This window comes from Felis catus, chromosome C2 (genome assembly GCF_018350175.1).
Source record: "Felis catus isolate Fca126 chromosome C2, F.catus_Fca126_mat1.0, whole genome shotgun sequence".
Taxonomy (NCBI): Eukaryota; Metazoa; Chordata; class Mammalia; order Carnivora; family Felidae; genus Felis; species Felis catus.
In genome coordinates, this window is record NC_058376.1 from 35,092,534 (window position 1) to 35,112,805 (window position 20,272).

A 20,272-nucleotide genomic window follows, 5' to 3' on the forward strand; every position below is an offset into this window, starting at 1 on the left:
ATAAAGTTTGCAAGATTTATGAAATTCAGACATACTTGAAAACCACAAATGCTTTCATTTCTTGAGAGCCAAAAATGAATGGAAATTAAGCTTAACGTATTAACTAAAAGCAAATAAACAAAACAAATACCTAAATAACACTAATTTTGGTTCTAATTTAAGTAAGAACTTTAATATATGGAACTATAACTCTTTAATTATGATATACCTAGGAAAGTGAATTATGATTAAATTCATATGCAACATTTCATAGTAAAGTTTTAAGAAACAGGCCAGAAAAGAGAGACAAAAATGATTTAAAGAAATCATCATGCCTACAATACTGATTTTTTTCCTCTGGCATGTGGCCAAAACATTTTCTTTTCCAACAGGAATATAAGATTGATATTTTGGTTACAATTACATGGGAGATGTGTTTAAAGACAATACCCCAAAATATAATTGATTGTTTTATTATTATTATTATTTTTTTTTTTTCATTTAAGACAAGGGAATACATAAGGTACCTGGGTGGCTCAGTTGGTTAAGCATCAGACTCTTGGTTTCAGCTCAGGTCATGATCTCACAGTTGCCGAGTTAAAGTCCCACATCAGGCTCTGTGCTGACAGTGTATAGCCTGCTTGGGATTCTCTGTCTCCTATCTCTCTCTGCCCATAGCCCTCTTGTTCTCTCTCTCAAGCTAAATAAACTTAAAAAAAATTAAAAATGACAAGGAATACTTTATTCAAACCCATCAGAGAAACGGACAGTTTGGGTGTGAAAAAAAGCATTGTATTTTCAAGCATTGGTCAGTAATTGTATATGAGAGTATATACTGCTACATACAAATTAACTGATTAGAACACAACTTTTCAATGTTTAAAACAATAAACTTCCCTGCAAAAGCAGCACTTTTGGGACATTTTTAACTTCAGTATTTCTCTCCTTCTTCACCCTCTTCTTTAACAGAAGCCATACCGACCTTCTCATAATTCTCAAGGGCAGCCATGTTATCATGGGCCTCAGAAAACTCTCCATCCTCCATGCCCTTGCCTATATACCAGTAAACAAAGGCATACTTGTCATACATCACGTCAAACTTGTGGTCCAGGTGAACCCAGGACTCAGCAATGGCTGTGGTGTTACTCAGCATGTACAGTTTGCTGTACTTCGGCCAGTTCTCCACCAGGTACCACAGTGGGAGGCTGGTAATTAATACCAACTTTGAAGCCAGTGGAGAACCAATCCATATACTGGATTATACAGTTGGTCTTGATGGTGGCAATGGCATCACTGACATCTTTTGGAATCATGTCACCACAGAACAGCAGGCAGCAAGCCATGTATTTACCATGGCAAGGGTCACATTTCATCATCTGGTGGCTGGCTCAAATCATGCATTAGTGATCTTTGCTACAGAAAGTTGTTCATGGTAGGTTTTATCAGCAGAGGTGACAGGATCATGTGTGGCCAGAGGGAATTGGACATGGGGATAGGATATCAGGTTGGTCTGGAATTCTGTCAGATCAACATTCAGGGCTCCATCAAATTTGAGGGAAAAAGTTATGGAGAACATAATTTGACCTGTTAACCTATTCAGGTTAGTTTAGGTTGGGTGTTCAATATCAAGATTTGTATGACAGATGTATAGATTGCCTCATTAGCACAGAGTGCTCCAGGGTGGTATGGGTAGTGAGGATGGAGTTTTAGGGTTCAACTACAGCTGTGGAAACGTGGGGGGGCTGGGTAAATGGAGAACTCAATCTTGGACTTCTTGCCATAATTGACATAGAGATGTTCCATCAGCAGGGAGGTGAACCTGGAACCAATTTCCCCTCCAAAGCTGTGGAAAACCAAGAAGCCCTAAAGACCTGTACACTGGTCAACCAGTTTCCTAATTCAGTCCAAGACAAGGTTAATGATCTCCTTGCCAATTGTGTAGTGCCCTTGGGCATAGTTATTGTCAGCATCTTCCTTGTCTGTGATGAGCTTCTCAGGGTTGAAAAGCTGGCAGTAGGTGCCAGGTGAGAAGTCCATTAATGACCATGGGTTCCAAGTCTACAAACACTGCCCTGGGCACCTGCTTACACCAGCATCCATTTCACTGAAGAAAGTGTTGAAGGAGTCATTTCCTCCCCCAGTGGTCTTGTCATTTGGCATTTGACTATGGGGGTGGATAGGACTATTGATGTTCCAAGCAATAGCGCTCCCAGAAGGCATTGTCAGTATGGACACCAGCCGGGCCAACATGGATGGAGATGCATTCAAGCATCATTGATCCTTTGCAGCTGTCAAGCAGATGGCAAAGAGGAAAACAGGAGGTTGTTGCTTCTTACAGTGGGACTCCTAGGCAGTCAATATAACAAAACCTGCCAGAATATAACTTATTAAATGAAATTTAATTTTTTTTATTTTTAAATAATACTTTCTCTGTGTGGAAAGAGTAAATAATCTGATGGACCAATAATTTCTGATAAGGTGATTTCAGTTCCATGAAATGCGAAGTGCTTTTTAAAAATGGTCTGCATCCTTGGGGCACCCAGGTGGCTCAGTTGGTTAAGCATCTGACTCTTGATTTCAGCTCAGGTAATGATCTCATAGTTCATGGCTTTGAGCCCCTCATCAGGCTCTGCACTAACAGTTCAGAGCCTGCTTGGGATTCTCTCTCTCCCTCTGTCTCTGCCCTCCCCCACTTGTACTATCTCTCTCTCTCTCTCTCTCTCTCTCTCTCTCTCTCTCTCTCTCAAAATAAGTAAATAAATGTAATGCTTAAAAAAATAATAAGAAAATAAAAATGGTCCACACCCTTGACGAGTTCAAGTTTAGCAACATATAAAAAATATAAGTAACTAAATTATATTATCATATTTATTACTGCCTACATATATAGTACAAGGGAATGAGTAGTGAATCTTATTTGAGATCAGTAAGGCTTCACAGAGATGGAGCTTATATACGAATAAATGAAATATGATGAGATATTCATCTAATGAGTCTAATATGTGCAAACAACATGTGCAAGAGAATAGAGAAACAAAGTAATATGATGTATTCAGAGAATGTGAATTTGGCATTTCCAGAAGTTAAGAAGGGGAAGGGCTCGATGGATGGGTATGAGACTGCAGGGCAACTGTATCATAAGATGAGTCATAAGTTATACGATCCTGGGGGTTTTATTATGTAAATGAGAAAATATCTTAGAAAAGTTTCTATGTCAGCTATTCAAGATAGGATAGTTCACACTACTAGTGTAGAAGAGGAATTCACTAGTAGTGAGCCAGGAGACAGGAAACTTAAAAGGTTATTTTCACAGTTTGAATGATAAATTCAATAATACCTAACCTAAGAGAGAGGTGGTAAAGATGAAGTAGGACAGATTGAAAGCCATTTCAGTATGATTTAATGATTAAATTAATACATATATATATAGTGAGAATGGGAGAGTCAAATTAACTTCCAGGAATGTGGCTTTGGGGAGAAAGAAGATAATAGATTCAATTTGGGCATGTTGAATTTGAAGTTCCCATGGAGTACACAGGTTATATAAATTCAGTAGAAAATCATATATACAAGTTGTGACCTTGGAGAAAAGGACAGGGTCATAATAGTATATTGGTGGCTATCATATTCAAGGTCCCAAGAGGAAGCTTAGGACACATTCAATAATAATTAGAATAGTTTCATGAGGGTGCATTTACAAAGAGATGGATTGCAAAAGGATGGGCAGGATAAAGGAAACCAAAAGGATATTGAAGGAAGATGTTACTAACAGCAATAACTATTACATCTTTTAGACCTAAATAGATGAGAGAAAGTAAATTATACCTAAAGCCAGGTGTAAAGATATATAGGGTGAAAGTGGCCATCAAACAGTGCCCATCTGTTGAGGGGCACAGTCAGGCAGAGAGGAGATATCATAGGAGGGGAATACATAACCGGATCTGACTTTCTTCCTTCTCTCTAAACTTCTGCTGGTGATCTCCATTGGCCAAAGCTGGTCAAAGGAAGACATAGTGCATGGAAGCTCATTGATATAGGACCTAAAGGTCTGCTTCTTAGGGCACAGAGCAAAGTGAGAGAGCCAGGAGTTAATCTGGAGTAAGCAGTAGAAGATACCCATCACAGAAGCACCAAGGGATGCTTACCTCAGGCAGAGTGTGCCAAACAAGTAAAAAGAGAGTCTCTGAGAGAAGAAAAGTGGGAAAAATCAGCACTGACAGTAAAATGAAAGGGAATTGATACAGTGGTTGTTATAGGATTGCCTAATGTTAGGCCACTCATGGAAAGTCAAACTGGTCATAATAGAAAATATGGAGAGGTCAGGAAACAAGAAAACGAGGACAGGAGAGTATATATTGTATATTGTAGGTGGTGATCCTAATAATAGTTTTAGTGGGGTGGGGTGATATTACAATGGATTAAGGAGTGAAAGGAAGTAAGGAAGGTAAAAGCAGTAAATGTAGATTCCTTTTTAAGGGTTTGTGAATTAAGAAAGAATGATGGTTAGAGGGGCAGTCAGGATGTGAGTTCCTTAAAGAAATGTTCAAAGGTTATGAGATTTATCTAATGTTTTAATGCTATAGTTTTAGACTCAAGAATACCATGATTCTAATTTAGAAAGGCAGCAATGTCCATATTAAACAAGGCCAATATAACCCTCAACAGAGAATAAACAACTACAATGTGAGTCTCTTCCTCTTGGTTCTCAAACTGTGTGTGCTAGAACCTGGGCAAGGGAGTATGTGAAATATTAACTAAATATGTTTTTAATCTGGTTTTCTAGGCCACAGTTTGACCTTTACTGATCTTGATGGTAAATGGAAGTATATTTCTGTGACTACAGTCTACTGCTTAGAAAAGAAAGTCCCCAGATGTTTTTAAGTACTAGGTTTCAAATGATATCATTGATGATGAGACAGTACAGATTGTAGAGATTTTAATAGACAACAGGTTTCTATCTTCCTTCTTCAACTCATACTATGTATATACAAAATACCTTTATACTAGGAAATATAGTCAGTGTTGAGCAGTGGTTCTCAGTGGAGGGTTGTTTTGCACCCCTTAGGGGACATTTGGCAATGTCTGGAGACAAACTTGGTTGTCACAACTGGGCATGTGCTATTATCATGTAGTGGGAAAAAGCCAAGAATGCTGCTAAGCATCCTATAATGCACAGGACATCCACACCTACAATGAAATTTTATGCAGCCCAAAATGTTAATAGTGGGGCTGTTGAGAAATCCTGGTGTCCAGTTCTGAAGAAAGAGAGGAAAAATACAAGAGACATTAATCCTGCCCCTGCTCAGTGATTCCTCAAAAGGAAGGAGTAGATATGCTAGAGTTCCTTATGAAGGTGTGGTGTTTCAGAACTAGAAGAAACAGGGATTCTTCTATTTTATAACTGAGTTTGTGAGTAGCAACCCACAAAGATGTCCTACCATACTGAGGCTTGAATGGGGGAGAAAAACTATGGCAGCATAGTGAGGAGTTCTGGACATAGGATGGCTTCCAGATCATCCCCTGATTTCCCACTCCACCAGAGTAACATGGAAGTAATCCAAAAATTCCTGGACCCTGGAAGGCTGAGAGTAAGGGCCATGTGCTTGCCAGTGACTAAATACAACGTAGAGAATTTCATAGAAGTCTCCATAAGGTAAGTGGTGCAAAGTTGCCAGCTGAACTTGTGGAAAGCTGAGGTGACTGTGCTCTCAAAGGGAGCAGCAAACCCTGCCGTTCTTCTCCATAAATGATCATCCCAGATCTGACAGCTGCTTGCCACCAAAGACTCTTCTGCCATAAACAGTTCATGCCCCGTCCTAACTGAAGGTCCCTAGGGAGCTGAGTGAGCTTCTGGGAGCAAGCAGTCAGGGCCCAAGTGAGGCAATTAAGATGACTTTGTGAGCACTTTGAGATGGAAGTTAAACAATATGGTAACTACTTTAAACAAACCAGGGTAAGGGAGTAAAAATCTCAGGTGGACTTCATAAAGATTTCTGCATGAAGTGGGGAGATCAGAAACTTGGATTGAGTTGAAAAAAGTTCAGTTTTAGAACATCTTAATTTTATTGACTTATACTGCAGATATTTCAGATCCACTGCACATTTAAAAATTAATATTGGTTATTCAACTGTTAAATTTCTCTTACTTAGGAATTGACTCCCCTGCCCCATGCCTCTTTAACAGGACTCGAGATTATATATGAAAGTATTTTACATTTATATTGTGCTTATACTGATTTCTAAAATCAGCTTATTCTGATTTCCTTATACATAATTTTGTCACAAAAAATATAGTGATTAAACTATTTTATGATTATTTCTTGACAATTGGCTATAATAGAGTTTATCCATGAATGTTTTTGTAATACTATAAAACCAGTACTCAATTTAAAGAAAAGCATCAGGAATGAGGGATCCATAAAAGCAGTATCACTGGGCCACCTAAGTTTTAGAAGAATATCATTAGGCATACAGTTATATTAAAGAACAAAATATAGCTGTATTTTATGGAGAACTGATAAATAAATAGAAGTTTTTTGGTAAAATCTCCATAAATAAATCTTTGTGTCTAAAGTAGCTATTTTAAAAGATTGTAAGAAGCTTACAGAAATACTATGGTATTGCTTAAATAAATTCAGGAAGAAAACCTAATGTCAAGAAAAACTTTATCTCCTCTTCTCCAATTTCTTTTCTTGTATCCTTTTAGGAATGCCTTATTCATATATAAACTTTCTGAATGCATACAAGTGGCCCTGTTAAATGTCTCCTGATCATCCTTGACAGTAGAAGTTTCCAGCTCCCCTTTTGCTCCCTCCCTGGTCACTACTACATTCACCTTCTACTGCCTAAGACCTCTCCATTCCCACCTCTTTGCATTTCTCACCCTGCACACTAAAGCCTTTCCCCATTACTATTTTTTCAATGATACATCTCATTGTCAGACTTCTACCATACAGAGGGTAAGGGCTGGTAAGAAGCAGGGTAAGAGGTTAGGAAATGTGGGATAGACACTAATGAGTTATTATTTCAGATTTCATAGTAGCTGTAATCTCAAATGGGCACTCCCATCTTAGCTCTGCCATTGAAGAAGGTAAACTATTCTTTACCTTAATTGTAGAAATTTCCCGGGTTTCAGTCTATTATATGAGCCAAGAATTTGGGGATTTAGGCCATTGCTCATTGTTTTTCTTTGAACTATCCAGTGCCATCAGAAGCATCTGCTCAACCTGCAGCCCTTGAATGCGTCCTTCCTGGCATTCTGTCCTTATGGTAGTTGCTCAGTTTCTCAAAGCCTTCAATGAGCTCTTTTTTCCAGATTACTATAGATAAGATGTGAATCATAAATATGCTATGTCATGCTGGGTGTTAAGATTATTCTCCTAGAATAGTAGGTGAAGTTTTGGTTTGTTTGTTTTCAGCCCTAATTAAGCAAGATGAATAATTCTAAATTCCATCTTATTTACCAAGATTGTTTAAGGCTAGATTACTGTGGTACAACTCTGGATGCCCTGTGTGTATCATCATGGTAGCCCCTCCAGGGTCACCTTTGCAACCTACTCATGGTATCATTCCCACCAGTCAGAATTATTTATTCCAGAAACTGCAGATTGTTTCTTGTGAATTTGAACTGCCAAACAACTCATTTGGAAAAAAAAATAAACAAATATAACAGGAAAGCTAGACAGATAGGCTCAGAAAAACTCAGAAAACCTAACTGGCTAGAAGCCTAGGCAAGGTCATCTAAGGAAATATCTGTGGGTAGAGGGCCAAGGCTGCCACCACTGGATGCTGGGTTCTTCCACTGGCTCTGCTGTGCCTGTATTGTGGAGGCTACTACTGGCAGCACTTGACTACTTCCCCTGGACAGTCAGAATTAATTCTAAAATCGCTCTACTTCCCTGACATAAGCACCTACATGATGAAGCATAGCTTCCAGCAATCAGAGAGAACACATGTCTAATATTAAAGCTTCTTTATTGGAAGGTGGTCCTTAAATTTTACAAAGTTAATACATTGGTAAATTTCCCCAAATATAAATAAGGGCTGTGGGCTAGAAATATTCCAGCGCTTTTTCAGATTTACTCTCCATCCTTTTGCACCCTGCTCTATGCCTTGATGATGACTTGTGCAGACTCCATCAACTCATCCCCTTATTGTCTGGCCTCAGCTTGGGTAGCCAATAGAAAGCCCACGCAAGAGACCAGTGGGGGAGGAGAGACATATGAAGGTATATCTTTCTTTCTTTTTCTCCTAGCAGTGTCTCCATGGACTGGCTATATCATTTGACAGAAGTGTTAGCTTTTGTAGGAGCCTTCTCCAGTTTTTTCTAGCTTTCTGGGTCACTGGGATCCTATAACTGCTCCCTTTGCTCCTTAAAACCTATGGATGGTAATGGCATGAGATACTACACTATCCCTTGTGGCTTCCTTTGCACTACGCTCATTTTTGTAAATTGCCTCTTAATTAAATCCTCCTCAAATTATCATCATTTAGATGTGCCATCTGTTTCTGACTGGGACCCCAACTTATATAGGCACCCTCAAAAATGTCAAGTGTCCTCTCTCAAGGTGTTTCTCCCTGTGGCCTCAAGCAGAGCTGTCCTGTAAGGAACACCACATATTCCTCTCTGTTTTCCCCATTGTGGTCCTTTTTTGCTTTCTGAAAGTAGACACCTTTTCAAGAAAAAGAAAATTTCAGGGCTATTTTACTGTAATAGCTACATGAAAGAACTTAGGGAAAGAAATCCCAAAGCAAAACTATGTAAAATAGAGAAAACTGGGGGAAAAAAAACTATTGTATGGAAGAGTGGAGTGTTTTAACCCTTGAACTCCCAATAAGGACACAAATTGATTATACCAAAATGTTACATGATGTTTTTTTACTTATAAAGTAGCACCTTCTATGTGGGGATGGATATGGGCATTGGAAAGGAGGGTAAGGAAAAGTCAGTTAGAAAACAGAGTAGTGGCCATCACCTACTGTTTAGCATTAAATGAAATAGCACATTGTAATCTGTTTATTTGCTATAGGCTATTATGTTGGAATGAGTCATGCAGCCAGTTAATGAGTTTAACAGACTGATTGAAGTCTATATATAAAATCAACATATTTTTAAATTTATGGATTTAGGAACATCTCTGGGTGTTTAGCTTTTAAAGAGATTTGTGATTTTTTTGTGTGTGTGCCTCAATGCCAGAATCTACCCTCAGTTTGGTAGTTAAATGACACTATTATTTTCCTATTTTATGCATTATATTTTATTGTTATAATGGTTTAATGAATTATTATTTCCAGGTATAACCTACTTTTGTACAAAGTATATCAAGAGTTTAGGCTAAAGGGATAAACACAAATGGGAGGATTTCAGGCACCAGAACGTGGGGATAGTTGCTAAAATACGTTTAGAGAAAGTAGTCCTTAGGCACTTTTCATCACAATGTGTGTGTGTGTGTGTGTGTATTTCCCTATTTTGCTTTGGCATGTGGCTAGAAGTAGATTTCTGTACCTGGCATAATCATACCCTTCCTAGTTTTATGAGAAAAGAAACAGATGTAGCCCATGTCCCTCCTAGGTCCCTTCTGCACATATCTAAACCCTGCAGGTTGCTTACTGTGAATATCTGTGACTCTGCTGAGGGCTTTGGTGTAGCTTGTGTGTGTGGGGGGGCATACTTGCTCCTTACACAAGGCCAGCTGAAAGGGCAAGTAAATGCTCCAGCAATGACAGAAGGAGACTTAGTGGGTAAATACCTCAGATTTTCCATCCCTTGATTGTGATGAAGGCATCTCTTCCAACAGCCCTAATAAGATTGAGCCACTTGCCCAAATTGATACCTAGTCTGATAACCTACCTTCTATTGGTTTCCTTGTCCTTCCTGTCATACTGTCCCACTCCCCGAGTGGTGCTTTCTGGGATCACCTCTCAAATAAAGTACCTGTACTTGAATCCTTGTCTCAGCAATGGCTTCTGGAATCCAAATAGACAGTTGATGCCAAAAATGGTCATAAGAGAAGACCCTCAAGACAAGATTCTGGAACTGGATTAGTCACCAGCTATATGGCAATAAGGACCCTATAACTGGTGGTAAGCTGTGGTGTTGTAAATATCTCTGCTAAGAGTCTCACCTGTGGTGAATTGGAATGAGTTACAGGGGAACGAGATGCCTGAGTTCAGGCAATACTTCTAGCCTTTGGGAAATATGGGTAATGGTATAAGCATATGGCATTGGTTGGCGTATGACAACTGCAGTGAAGCCTTGTAGTATAAAAGTGACAGGCCTGAGGCAGCCAACTATCAGCTTAGCTTGGTATGATATAAAGACCCTTTCTTGCAAGAGTGGGAGGGCCAACTGCTGACAGAAGTACATAGTGAGCTGCATTCATAGTCCTGGCAAGGCTCTTACACTGATGTTAGGGCCCTGCTGGGGAAAGAACAGACACTGATACATGGGATAAGGATTTTCTGGTGGATACTTTAGGAGGAAATATATTATTTGCTAAATGAGTTACAGAATCTGTATATTATATACAGTAGAAAGTACTGGGAGAAAGTGCTTGAAAATGAATGCTAAAACTGGTACACCATGATAGAGGGTGGGGAGAGGAATTAAAGGCAGGAAAAGGCAGTTTATTGATATGGGGTATTCTCCTGAGATTCAAGATTAAGGTTCTAACACTTCCTTGGAAGAAATTTCTTAGAAAATATTAAAGAAGTGATTAATAGGCTTAGCAATGTGGTTATGTTAGAATGACTTTATTATGTAATACTAGAGAATAAACAAGTTGACTATGTTCACAGGTAGGACTTAGTATTTCTTTCTCTAAAGTGATAGAGAATGTGATAGTTAAGGGCATATAAATATTGTTGAGAAGTAGAGGTATTTTCTGTAGATTAATTAATGATAGGAATTGAGAATGATACTAATTTGTAATTGCTGAGCCTATGTAGCTACACTCAACTATCAGAGATTTAGATGTATTCATTAGACACCAGTCACTTGATGGCAAGTTGCTTGTATTGCACCCCCTACATACTGGGAGAAAGGACAATTCATCCTTATTGGTATTGTAAAGTATCTCCAATTTGGGTTTACTTTTCTACCTGCTCCAATGTCTAAAGATTTGAGATTGCACATACCACTGCCTTCATTCTATGGTAAGGGAGTTATGACATTAAGCCCTTAACCACAGGATTTACTCATTCCATCATAGACTGTACCCTTCAGAAGTTGCAAGCCAGCCAGAACTTTAACTGGGTCTCTAAGAAGCTATTCCAATGTTCCTTTACTGATTTCTTTCCCTTCTCTGCTTCACACCTTCACTCCTCAGTGATGTTTCCTTGGGATCACATCAGAAATAAAAGACTTGCACTTGAATCCAAGTCTCAGGATTTGTCTCTGTGAAATCCCAAACTGAGAAATATATCTGACTTAAAAGATAGGTAACTAAAAGATGTATGATCTCTATCAGTTAGATATGGGTTCATCTTCAAGCAATAGAAAACCATATAATTAAAACTTAAATACCCAAAGAATTGTTTAACATAATTACAATTTGGAGATCTTCAATCCAGGGCTGGTACAGTCTCTCAGTTATGCCAACAGGATCCAGGATCTTTCTCAGGTGTTCACATATACACCTTATTGTCCTATGTCACAAGAAGGCTGTGACATCATGTGATGTGACATAGGCCTCATATCGTTTTCTGGGCAAATAGAAGTAGGAAACATTTAGAGGAAAAGACAGAATTAGCAGATATCTACCTAAATTTTTCAGTGGGAAAGTGAGAACATGGATATCCATAGCAGCAAAAGTGTTTGGAAAGCCGGAGTTTGAGTAGTTGAGTTTACGAGCTTTTGCAACCTTTATAATAAAAGCATAGGAGAAAAAGGATGAAAAGGGAGGTTCAATCAAACAACCCATAGTGTTACTATATGAATAGGCAAACTGAGAATTAAAAAAAAAAAACTGACCTAAGTTTTAATCTACTTTTTTTCCATTTTCCTAAATAAACAAATAATAGGGTGCAATGTTAAACTATAATACTCCCTAGAGTGTTTTAAATGCGAAAGCACTTAAAATAATTCACCACATTTAGTTGCCAAGTTTTCACATGCCCTATTTATTAATTTGAAAAATATATATTAAGTCTCTACTAACTGACTTCCGTGAGCACTACAGACAAGATTTCTGCTCTTTAGTTTCTGTTCTGTGTATAAACTCATTCAAACTGCCTGGTTGCATCAGAGTAACTAATAAGAATTATTTATTTTGGGGGGCCATACAAATTCATTAAAATTTACAAGAATTTTAAAATTCTAACTGTAAAAACATTTTTGTCCTCTTAATAATTAGAAGAACATCAAAATTAACTTTTCTGATTCTTAAATATTTTTCAAGAATTTCCAAATAATTTCTGATACTTATTTTTCTCATACAAGGACATCCAGGATCTTTAGCCTCAAAAACTGTAAATTGTTGAACTTACAAAAAAAGCACAAAATATAAAAACCGTAAAAGAGGATATACCTGTTTTTGCTCATAACCCTGAGTTATTGGCAATATTCCTCATATGCGATTATTTGCTATTACTTGCATCTTTGCTCTGTAGACTCCTGCCTTCGACTAAATGGCCGCAGATGAAAGCTGACACTAAAATCTGGAGCATTCAATTATTTTTCTTTTTTTGTGGCAGCAAATGATTTTTTCTCTGCCAATTTTGTCTGTTAGGTTAACGGTCTTACATATTTTTAATTGCTATTTCTATCTGCACTCATATATTTTCACACCTCCTATAAGTAATATAACAGCAAGATTTTTATCACCACAACTGGTGGACACCTGTGTCATCCTATTGACCATTTAGGGAAATATTCCCAAGCTGTAACAAAGCCATTTCTATGTGCTCACTCACTTTACCCTGCAGCTTCTCTGAAAACTATTTTTGTAGTGAAAAAAAAAACAACTAAAAAAACCTTATAATTGATATACAAAGTTGTAACGTATTTGAAATGTATATAGTGGTGATTTGATATACATAGACATTGTGAAAAGATTCCCCCATCTAGTTAATTAGCAAATCTATCACCTCACATATTTTTCTTTCTTTGTTGCTGTAGCTGAGAACATTTAAGTTCTACTTTCAGCAAATTTCAGTTATATAATGCAGCATTATCAACTATAGTCACCATGTTTTATGTTAGTCTTCATACTTTATTTATACTATAGCTGGAAATTTGTATCTTTTCACCAACCTCTTCCTATTCACTCCCCCTCCTCCCAGCTCCTGGCAACCAACTACCAACTACTTTTCTACTTTTTCTGAGTTTGACTTTTTTGTTTTGTTTTAAGATTCCAAATATAAGGGATATCATGCAGTATTAGTCATTCTCTGTCTGATTTACTTCACTTAGCCTAATGCCCTAAAGTTCGATGCATGTTATGGTAAATGGCAGGATTTCCTCCTTTCTCAAAGCTGATTATTATTCCCTTGTGTTTGTACATGTACATATCAAGTTTTCTTTCCATTCATCCATCAATGGGAACTTACATTATTTTCATGTTTTGGCTATTATGAATAATGCTGCAACAAACATCACAGTGCAAATATATTTTCAATATATTTTTCAATATATGGTAATTCTATTTTTAATTTTTTGAGGAACCTCCATACTGTTTTCAAGAATGGTTGCACCAATTTACATTCCCATCAACAGTACACATTTCCCTTTTCTCTACATTCTCACCAATTCTCGTTATCTCTTGTCTTTCTCATGATGGCCATTCTAGTGAGTGTGAAATCATATCTCATAGTGGTTTTGATTTATATTTCCCTGATGATTAGTGTTGTTGAACTTCTTCTCACTCAGCTATTGACCATTTGTTTGTCTTCTACAGAAAAATGTCTGTTCAGTTCCTCTGCCCCTTTTTAACTGGGTTTTATGGCTTGTTATTTAGGTGTATGAGTTTTTTCTTTAATATATATTTTGGATATTAATTTCTTATACGTTATATGATTTGCAAATATTTTCTCTTATTCAATAGATTCACATTTTTTTCCTGTGTGGAAGCTTTTTAGTTTGATGTAGTGTCGCTTGTTCATTTTTGCTTTTGTTGTCTCTGCTTGTGATATCATATCCAAAAGTTATTTCCAAGACTGATGTCAAGGAGCTTACCCCCTGTATTTTCTTCAGGGGTTTTTATGGTTTCCAATCTTAAATTTAGGTCTTCAATCTATTTTGAATTGATTTTTGTGTATGTTGCAAGGTAGGGATTCTTTTACATGTGGCTGTCCAGTTTTCCCAACATCATTCACTGAAAATGCTATTTTTTCCCAATTGTATATTCTTGGCTCCTGTGTTGTAAATTAATTGTCCAAATAGGAATGGGTTTATTTTTGGAATCTCTATTCTGTTTCATTGCTCCATATGTTTGTTTTTATGTGAATACTATATGATTTTGATTAGTATAGTTTTGTAATAAAGTTTGAAATCAGGAAGTGTAGTGCCTCCAGCTTTGTACTTTCCCAAACTGCTTCAGCTATTTGGGGTCTTTTGTGGTTCCATACAAATTTATTTTATTTTTTTAAACTTCTGTGATTAATACCATTTAATTTTGATAGGGATTTCATTGAATCTATAGATTGCCTTGCACAGTATGGACATTTTAATAATATCAATTCTTCTAATCCATGAACAAAGAGTATCTTTCCATTTATTTATGTTTTCTTTCATCAATGTCTTATAGTTTTCAGAGTAGAGATCCTTCACTTACTTGGATAAATTTATTTATAGGTATTTTACTATTTTTGATGCAATTGTAATAATTGGAACTGTTTTCCTGATTTCTTTTCTGATAGTTTTTTTTATTAATAGATAGAAACACACTGATTTTTGTATATTTATTTTGCATCCTGAAACTTTACCGAATTTCTTTATTCCAACAGTTTTTTGGTGGAGTCTTTAGGATTTTCTCTGTATAAGGTCATATCATCTGCAGACAGTTTTACTTGTTGCTTTCCAATTTGGAAGACTTTTTTTTCTTGCCTAATTCATCTTACTAGGACTTCCAGTACTATAAAAGTGGTAAGAGTGGAAATCCTTGTTCCTGATCTTACAGGAAGCTTTCAAGCTTTTCATCGAGTGTGATGTTATCTGTGGGTTTGTTATATCTGTTCTTTATTATGTTGAGTTATATTTTCTTTATAATCAGTTTGTTGTGTGTTTTTATCATGAATGGATGCGGAAAATTATCAAATGTTTTTCTGCATCAATTGAGATGATCATATGATTTTTCTCCTTCATTTTGTTAAGGTGATATATCACATAAGTTGATTTAAAATATTAAATCATCCTTCCATCCCTGGAATAATTCCACATGATTATGGTGTCTGATCCTTTTAATGTATTGTTGAACGTGGTTTGCTAATATTTACTGATGATTTTTTGCATATGTGTTTACCCAGGAAATTGGCCTGTCATTTTCTTTTTTTCTGGTGTCCTTGTCTGGTGTTATCAGAGTAATTAACGGTATCCTCATAAAATGAGTTTTGGAGTGTTTCCTTTTCTGTATTTTGCAATAGTTTTAGAAGGATTGGTATTCATTCTTTAAATGTTGGAGTTCACCAGAGAAGCCATATGGTACTGAACTTTTCTTCATTTGGAGATTTTTGTTTATTGCTATGTCCTTAGCCAACATTAATTTGTTCAGATTTTCTATTTCTTCACGATTCAGTCTTGGTAGGTTGTATGTTTCTAGGAGGTTATCCATTTCAAGGCTGTCCAATTTTTGGAATATAATTGTTCATAGTGGCGTTACAATTCTTTGAATTTCTGTGATATCAATTTTAAAGTCTCCTCTTTCATTTGTACTTTATTTTAGCTTTCTTTTTTTTCTAGATAAGTCTAGCTAAAGGTTTGTCTACTTTGTTTATTTTTTCAAAAATCAGCTCTTAGTTTCACCGATCTTTTCTATTGTCTTTTTAATCTCTATTTCATTTATTTGCATTCCAATCTTCTTTATTTCCTTTCTTCTAATTCTGGGCTTAATTTATTATTATTTTTTGAGATCCTTGAGGTGTAAAGTTAGGTTGGTTATTTGAGACCTTCTCTTTTCCTAATGTAGGTGTTTATTGCTATAAACTTCTCTCTTAGAACTTCTTTTCCTTTATCCCATAGGTTTTGGTGTGTTGTATTTTTTTTTTTTTCATTTGTCTCAAGATATTATTTGACTGCTCTTTCAATTTCTTCTTTTACCCATCGGTTGTTCGATAGCATGTTGTTTAATCTCCACATAGTTGTGAATTTTTCAATTTTCTTCTTGTGATTGATATCTAGTTTAATGCCATTGTGGTCAGAAAGTCATGTTTGACATGATTTCAATCTCCTTTAATTTATTAAGGTGTGTTTTGTGGCCTAACAACATATGATCTATCCTGGAGAATGTTTCACATGCACTTAAGAGAAATATATCTGCTGCTGTTGGAGAAGATGTTCTGTCTGATGTGTACTTTACGTCCAATGTTTTTTATTGATTTTCTGTTTGTATGATCTATCTATTGTGAAAAGTAGGATACTGAATTCCTTCACTGTTATTGTATTGCTGTCTATTTCTCCCTTCAGGTCTGTTAATATTTCTTTCATATATTTAGGTGCTCCTCTACTAGTTGCATAAATATATACAAGTGTTATGTCTTCTGATTTATCATTATATAATGACCTGCTTTATCTCATAAAATTTTTGGCTTAATGTCCATTTGTCTTTTTTTTTTTCAACGTTTATTTATTTTTGGGACAGAGAGAGACAGAGCATGAACAGGGGAGGGGCAGAGAAAGAGGGAGACACAGAATCGGAAACAGGCTCCAGGCTCTGAGCCATCAGCCCAGAGCCTGACGCGGGGCTCGAACTCACGGACCGCGAGATTGTGACCTGGCTGAAGTCGGACGCTTAACCGACTGCACCACCCAGGCGCCCCAATGTCCATTTGTCTTGTATAAGTTCAACTACTCTTGTTTTCTTTTGGTATTTATTTGCCTGGAATATCTTTTCCATGTCTTCACTTTCAGTCTGTGTATGTTTAAAGCTAAAGTAAGTCTCTTATAGGCAATATATAGTTGCATCTTTTCTGTTTTCTTTCTTTCTTTCTTTCTTTCTTTCTTTCTTTCCTTCCTTCCTTCCTTCCTTCCTTCCTTCCTTCCTTCCTTCCTTCCGCCACTCTATGTTTTTTAACTGGAGAATTTTTTTCCATTTATACTTAAAGAGATTATTGATAGGTATGGAATTACTACTGCCATTTTGTTAATTATTTTCTGGATGTTTTGTAATGTCTTTGTTCTTTTCTTCTCTTGATCTCTCTTCTTTTGTAAATGATGATCTTCTGTAGTGATATGCTTAGATTCTTTCTCCTTATCTTCTGTGTAACTACTATATGTTTTTACTTCGTGATTAACATAAGGCCACCTAAAACAGCTTACATTTAAAGTAATCCATTTTAACTTGTTAACAACTTAAATTTTGACATATTTTAAAGTTCTACAATTTTATTCTCACCTCTTGCAACATTTATGCATTTAATGTCACAATTTACATCTTTTTAACCTTGTGTATCCATTAACAAATTATTATAATTTTAATACTCTGACTTTTAGCCATCATAGTAAATTCTCAACTTAACTCAGATATTCCATTTTCTTGCCCTTGATGTATGAAATGGCTCCTGATCTTACTTTTATTAAATCTAGATTTAATCATTTTAGGAAGGTACCAGCGCTAGTCAACTACATGAAATCTTCTCATGTAGTCATGTCTGACCTGAGTATATTATTAGTTTCTCTATTTTGTAGAGTATTATATACACACCCATATACATTTATATACAAAGCATAGTTATATTACCTGAAAGTTTCATTTCAAGTTATGCTATAGAACAAAATTTAGTAACAAAAAGCAACTTCTAGGTCTTGTAAATTTTGAGCCATTGGTCTCAAGCATACTGCTTTTCAATCACTTTTATTTTTTTAACATTAATGACATAAAATATGTGTAGATATATGCATTTATAAAATATAAATAAATCTATATAAGATATAGATTATGTATATATATGTATATATGTATAAAGTGACAATGTGATTATTTAATATACATATTAAGTTGTGAAATGATTACTACAATCCATTTACCATATCCTCATCTCATATAATTATCATATTTTTGTGAATGTTTAAGATCTCCTATCAGTAAATTTGAAGTACACAGTGCAGTGTTATTTAACTGTAGTTACCATGCTGTACATTACATCCCCAGAATTTATTCATTCATTTGTAAAATATATTTAGCATATTAGATGTAAGGATCAACCTGTTATGGTATTTTCTTTCATGAACACTGTACCTTGAGCATTGACAACATTTCTTTCTTTCTTTCTCTCTCTTTTTCTCTTCCTTCTTCCCTCCCTTTCTTCCTCCCTCCCTCCTTTCCTTCCTTCTTTCTTTCCTTCCTTCCTTCCTTCCTTCCTTCCTTCCTTCCTTCCTTTCCTATTTCCTATCCTCCTTTCTTTCTTTCTTTCTTTCTTTCTTTCTTTCTTTCTTTCTTTCTTTCTTTCTGTCTTTCAGACTTTCCTTTTTCTTAAATCCTTGGAAACCAACCAAAAGACAACAAAAGTAAACAGTCTTTCCTTAGATATTAAAATGTTATCTATCTATCAGGTTGTAGTCATGTCTAGGAACTCTAAGCCTTTAAGAATTTATTTATGTTGGTAATACATATCTCTAATTTTTAAAGTAAAATTATCACGGTGCAACTTGTCAATATCATTTCCATGTTTAAGGGAAATACCTTGCAGTCACCTTCATTTACAACCTATAAAAATTTTTATCAATTTATCATGTGTTTTGCTTGGCCTTTGTTTTAAATCTATCATTTTTCTTCTCTTTCCCATGAATAAATAAAAAGATAATTTCTTCCATAATTAAAAAAAATGGTTAAGTTAGAAAAATCCTAAAGAACACTCTGATGTGCTCTCATGTTTTGTTTGAAACAGTATGCTAAGGGCTGATAGGCAAACAAGTGTTGGTGTTGTAAGTAGAATTAATTATGTATAGGAAAACATGCTATTACCTTTGCATCCAAGAACAATTATACTTAAATTTAATTCTGTATTCCATATAGTCATATAGATTTCTAACTTCTTCAGTTTTGTAAGTTTGAATCTCCTTTATTTCACAATTTTTATTGAGCATATATTGCATTTTTGCAAATGATCTTTGGGATCTCTTTGATGTATAAAATTATATAATTTCATAATATGTATAAAGTATTTACATTTTATAGTATACAAACTGACTTCTGGTAGGCCATAAACAATTTCACGCAGATTATTCAAAGTCCTCTATATAATCATAACAGTTTAATCATAACAATTCTTCCTTTTAATGGGGCAAATAAATGACATATGTGTAAACAAAGTGATAGTGTAGGTAAATAGCCACAGGCATACTACAATTGCTCAAAATTATAAAAATAAAATTAAATTAAAAAAAAAATTGGTCAACAGTCCATTTACTATGAATTAGATGATTCCAGAAATCTCAATAGTTTTTTCTTTTTAATAAAAAACTACCATTTCTCGATTCTTTAAAAATGGGTTTTGAGGCTATGGTGTTCTTTCAAACATGAAGAACACGCAAAACTCACAAATCAGTCAATTTTATTAGCCACGGATTTTCCTAATGCCTGAACTGCCCTAGGAATTAACCTATTGTCAACATATACACATCAGTGTAATCTAACAGAAATTTTCACCTGAGTTAGTTGATTAGTGCTAGTTAAATTAGTCTATCCATTTCCTTCATGTTGGCAGGTACATTTTCCTATGTGCCATGTGACTGACAGATTTGGTTGATGGAACAATGAGCAATCACTCCTCTGAGCATCTCTTTAGCCTGAGGCATCCTAATTTCCCATCCCTGTGCTTTTTGTAATTTTTCCCTTTTTTGGTCACCTATCATGGCTTCCCAACATTCTCATTATGTTCACTAATAACACCAGGAGAAGCTTGGAATCCTCTGGGTACATTCCCTTTTCTCACAAGAGCACTAAGGAGAACTAATGTTCAAGGGAACACACCCTGTTCCTGGAAGGATTAGACAAAAGAGAAAATGGAATGCTCTGTGTTCCAAATCACCACTGATCAGGTGATTCCAGTATTACAGTCCCTGCAACAGAGTTTGTGAAGTAGAAAGCTTAGGTGTAGTACAGTGCCTGACAAATAATAAGCACTCAACAAATACATTGCT

At 35.8% G+C, this 20,272-nt stretch overlaps 1 pseudogene; it reads right to left on the bottom strand.

The window, feature by feature from the left end:
- Positions 1 to 604: 604 nt before the first annotated feature.
- On the bottom strand, positions 605 to 11,613 carry LOC101097579 (annotated as a pseudogene).
- Between the last annotated feature and the right edge of the window lie 8,659 nt (positions 11,614 to 20,272).